Source organism: Mytilus galloprovincialis, chromosome 8, assembly GCF_965363235.1.
Source record: "Mytilus galloprovincialis chromosome 8, xbMytGall1.hap1.1, whole genome shotgun sequence".
In the NCBI taxonomy this organism is placed as follows: Eukaryota; Metazoa; Mollusca; class Bivalvia; order Mytilida; family Mytilidae; genus Mytilus; species Mytilus galloprovincialis.
This window is the reverse complement of record NC_134845.1, coordinates 17,131,267-17,137,269: the sequence shown is the minus strand read 5'-3', so window position 1 is coordinate 17,137,269 and position 6,003 is coordinate 17,131,267.

Genomic DNA, 6,003 nt, shown 5'->3' with positions numbered 1-6,003 from the left:
ACATCAAACAAATGTAATACAACTGTCATATTCCTGACTTAATACAGGCATTTCCTCATGTAGAAAATCGTGGATTAAACCTGGTTTTATAGCTAGCTAAACCTTTCAGATACTTTATAATTGCAGGAAGCTAATCCGCCCACAATGCACCAAAAATATTTATATCTTACGGTAAGACCTCTAGTGTAGAGTGGAATGATTACCCGCTATACACTTTATTGAGGAAGGAATCAATGTAGAATAAATCAATAAAGTTCATACTTAAATGATATTATCAAACAGAAAGACTGCCGAAATGAACATGAAACTACTTAGCCTTACAACGAAGTGGTTTAATTATCAGAGATTATCTTAAAATCATGCACTCAATAACTCGCCAGTAGTTAAGGACATAAAACATCAAATAACGTTTTGTTGCATCAAACAGTAAAAATATAAGGCGGTTGTATCAGTATAATTCAAATATAGAACCACGATCTCGTCAATACTAGTAAAATTGCAATAGTATACAGCGTTGTATTTTACCTTGACAACTTCTGGAAGGTCACAAACGTTTTATGTATTTGGCTTTCACATGTCAAAAATGGGTAGTAAATCAATAAGACTGCAACTAATCAACATAGGAAAGCAGATTACATATAAAGGTCAACATATTACAGTCTTCAACAATAGACAAAAGTTTATAAAATATGTTTAACCGCTCTAAATTTCTTTAATTTGTGAAGGCAGTACCCGTTTGTTGATTTTTAGACGTCTTTTGGTCATTTTTGTCGTTTAGTTGTTGTCTTGGTGACCATAGCCAAAATGTCATTGTATTTATATAGATATATTAAGGCAAACAATAAAAACAACAAAATAAAAACGAAGAAGACAAATACTAAATTTCAACAGAAGATTGTGCAAAAGGAACTCCAATAAACAACAGTGTGATTAATGTTGCTCAGTGATCAACGCATGTGATAAAAACACATCGGTAAGCAGCAATATAGAAGGGGGATTGCGAAGCAATAACGATGGTACAAGTTATATTCCGTACTCACACTAAAACAGTCACAAACTCGAAGAGTCGTCCTTAAGGGTTTATAGCGATAAGATCAGAATAAATTGATAGCAATGAATGTCAAAGATGTACCGTAGTCGACATAAGCTCTTGCGAAGCGAACGAAATATGTTCAACACGTAGATATGTTGCTTCATATTTTGTTAGCAAATTTGAATCAAATAATTTACATTTTATTAAAAGAGAGTAACATCATTTATATCGGAGAACCTAATAAGTGAACTATGCCACATCGTTAAACCATTGTTTTAATTCCTGTATTAATTCCTCTTCATATAGATAAAAAAAAATAAAAAAAGGAGCAATGAAGAATTAGTGCCGAAATACCAATCATCTGTTGATATTAATCAACCGAATTAAATGAAGGAAATAGTACAAATGATTGTAATCATAATTTTTTTATAAGATGGGTCAACGGGTACAATAATTTCAAGTTTAAATTGCTATAACAAAACCTCCTACACTGATATACAAATATTTAAATAGTAATTTGAATGAATTGCATTTTACGTGTTTGCACTATCACTATGCATCCCTTTGTGTCGAGTCGAGAAAAATATTTGTTTCCGCACATTGCGAATAAAGAATAATGATGGTTTTAATTTCCATTTTCATCAAATGAAATTAAACACTATTGGAAAATGTCTTTTTAAAATAGATAAAGTTTGCATTATAAACAAACATTAAGAATTATTTAACTTAAAATACATATCATTTCATTACCAAATTAAAAATAAGTAAATAGCAGGAATTTCCAGAGCACACCAACCACCAATACAAGACTTCCTAATGACAAACACCAACTAATAAATGGTTTTAACTTTCAAACAAGAAAACACCACAAATTAGCATTCATTTTGAGCTCACCTGGCCTATAAAGCCAAGTGAGATAGTCTCATCACTTGGCGTATGTCGTCGTCCGTTAAAGTTTACAAAAATCTGTTTCTCTGAAACTACTAGCCAAATACAACTAAACTTTGCCACAATCATACTTGTGGTATCTAGTTTAAAAATTGTTTCCAGTCAACATGGCCGACATGGCTAAAATTAGAACATATAGGTAAAATGCAAGTTTTGTCTGTTATCATGAAGACAGCAATAGATAAGGAAAATCTAAATGAACAAAAATGTTTAAAATTTTGAGATCTACATGTACATTCTGTCGATTTATGTCAAAACTGTCAGACGACTCTTTATTGGAGTTTTTGTCCTAAAATAATCTGATGAATATTTACAAATTTGTTTCAATTTTGCAAAATAAATACCAGCGATAAAAGATTTACAAATAAGACACTTTGACCTAAATCGTCAGTGAACTTCTTCTTGAAGTCATTGCTCTTTATTGACGATTTTTACCATTTTTTGCGAATGTGTCCATTACACAGATGTATCTTGAAAACTATAACACAACTATAACTATAGATAGCAACTATAAATAACTAAAACGATCAGCCGGACAAATTTCGCCTTTTGCCTTTCTAAACCATATATATGTTGTAAAAGTAAAACACACAATAACCATATTACATTGCAAAACTACGCCGATTGAGAAACGTTTTTTTGTGTTATCATTTTGTACTTTTAAGTTTACATTTTCATCTTTAATAAATTTTTCTTCACTATGAAGAATCTAAACCGGCCGAATCAACACCTCCTTGTCCTTCTTACTTTGACGACGCCGAAAAATTCTTCGAAACGTGTTGCCCAAAAACAGTAAGTTTGAAAGCATTTTGCCTTTTTTTAAACATTTGAATGTTCAAGTGACCAAAATGCTTTAGCAAGTTTTTGTCATTTCTTTTCGAAATACGACCCAGCATGAATTCATACATGTTTCTATGCACTGCCTACGATAGTATTGACATGTGATATATATTGTTTTCTGTTCTGTTCGTCTATCCGTTTGTCTGTATATCCGACGCTGATCAGGTAAGAATTTGAAGGTAGTTAACTATTACATCCCAGCTCCTTTGTTCTAACAGGGGTTATCTGAGCCGGATCACCCCTACCAGATCACCCCAGTTTAAGTTTCTTTGTTATGCATGCTTTCCTTTGTTCTGTATCATTTTGGCGGGAATGTCAAATCCAGTATAAAACTTATAATTAATTATACGGAGCCGACTATCTATCAAAATTCACGTAGAAAAAATCAAGTGTATATGCTGGGATTCGAACTCAAGACCTTTAGCACATCAAGCCACGACACATACCACTTCACCAGGACCACTGGATACGAACTATCAGAAATTTAACATATTTAAAGGAAGCAAGATATTTTCATAACTGGGGCGAGTTGGCAGACCTTTACTCAGTCGGGTTTAAAACCTTTTCGTTAAATAAATGAGTTGTCAGACTGATTGTTCAATTTTTACACTTTTTTAAAGTTGGGCGATTTGTTCATAAAGTGGCGATATAGTGTGTGCCGATTGGCCAGTGGGGTGAGTTGACATTGTTTGATATCTACTCATCGTGTTAGGGGGTCATAAAGGGTATACATCATATAGTAATATGTAAAGTATATAAAATGGTTGTTATGAATTTTAAATGGTTTTTCGTCTAATCTAAAACAGCTGGGATGTCAAATAGTTATCCCATTCGGACTTGGTGTGTCAGTGTAAGATCACCCTCTGGCCTCCGGCCATCGGGATGATCTTACACTGACACACCGCGTCCTTATGGAATAACTATTAAAGAAATCGATTGTTTTCATGTTATAAACATGACACGTGAATATTCATCAACAAACCCACGGCATCAAAATATGATAAAGCTCCCCAATCGCCTTCGGGCACCGAACCGACCGTGCGAGGGCTGTATAGCCAGTCAAGGTAGTTAAATACTTCCATATATATATTCATCAACAAATATATAATTAAATATATTCGAATTCTTTGAGTCTCCAAACGAAAAGTAATGCTAGCCCAACAGCATTAAAATTGAAAACTGTAATGTTAGTTTGTATTTTATTTGCTTGTAAACAATAAATATTCTTTTTATGTATCAGGGAGATTTCGAATATATTAATAAACTAATAAACGATATGCATTTTGCTATGCATCGTTGTTACTTCTGGTACATAGGTCACTTAGTTAACATATTTTCAATGGAATGGGATAACAATTTTACATCCCAGCTGTTTAAGATTAGACGAAAAACCATTTACAATTCATAAAATCTAGTTTAGAACGCCATACAACCATTATTATATACTTTACATATTACTATATGATGTATACCCTTTATGACCCCCTAACACGATGAGTAGATATCAAACAATGTCAACTCGCCCCACTGGCCAATCGGCACACACTATATCGCCACTTTATGAAAAAATCGCCCCACTCTTGTAACCGACTCGCCCAACTTTAAAAAAGTGTAAAATCAAATTGAAAAAATCAGTCTGACAACTCATTTATTTAACGAAAAGGTTTTAAACCCGACTGAGTAAAGGTCTGCCAACTCGCCCCAGTTATGAAAATATCTTGCTTCCTTTAAGTATGTTAAATTTCTGATAGTTCGCATCCAGTCGTCCTGGTGAAGTGGTATGTGTCGTGGCTTGATATGCTCAAGGTCTTGAGTTCGAATCCCGGCATATACACTGGATTTTTTTTACCTGAATTTTGATAGATAGTCTTCTCCGTATAATTAATTATAAGTTTTATACTGGATTTGACATTCCCGCCAAAATGTTACAGAACAAAGGAAAACATGCATAACAAAGAAACTTAAACTGGGGTGATCTGCAGGTAGGGGTGATCCGGCTCAGATCACCCCTGTTAGAACAAAAGAGCTGGGATGTAAAACAAACGTATATATAATTTGTCATGGCATATGCCTGCAAATATGAATGTGAACACACTTAATATGTCTCAAAATGAAAAATTAGACTATAGCGATATTTCAGCGAGATAACACATTTCTCTCACTTAACATTCTTAATCTTTTAATGAATGATGTATCGAGTTATAGTTACAGATTGATTTCTATGTGGAACCTAGCTGAGATAGGAACACAAATTAACGTAAATTTCTGTAATGTAAGCCCCATTGTTATATCTTACTTATACTTTGTTTAAGAGAGAAAATAATGCTAAGTGATATTTAATGACGTGATATTCATTTGTACAGTAAGTTTGTCTTCTGTCTTTACAACTTCTCGTGTACACTATATGATTATCATTTTTTTTTATGTTTCCGCTGTAGAGCATTAATAAAGGATAGATTTATAATTCTTGAACACAAATTGGCTACACACTCACATTTTGTACATGTTGCAGAATATGGTGAGGTTAAACATGTTTGTGAGGGCGCAACCCTCTCCTTAATCTGGGACAGCGGTGTAATAGCACAACATAAGAACAAACTGTAAGCATCAATTGCAATTGTCTTAACCAAAAAGATCAACACGAGGCAAAAACATAACTAAATAAAAATAATAAAGGCAAACCACTGATATAAGAGTACTCACAGTTTCTGAAAGATAATTCAAAACCAATTCCAACTATTAAATAGATCAGATCTAACAGGCTTCATTATCAATCAGTACACATCCGACGGATTTATTGTAAAGGGGTCATGAGCAGTACTAGAAACGCACAGCCCTGTGCAATACAAAATAAACTCACCATAGATACCAGGATTGAAATTTTATATTTACGCCAGAAGCGCTTTTCGTCTACAAAAGACCCATCAGTGACGCTCGAATAAAAAAATATTAAAAAGGGCAAATATAGTACGAAGTTGAAGAGCATTGAGGACAAAACATTCCTTAAAGTTTTGCCAAATACAGCTAAGGTAGTCTATTCCCGAGATAGACAAGCCTTAGTATTTAAAATATTCAAAGTTGTATTATTATACTAAGCGAACTTTTTAATATTCCCATTTCAGAAGCACGTGACAGCTTTTAGATTTTGACACTTTGAGTGAAACTAATACAAGGAACCTTGT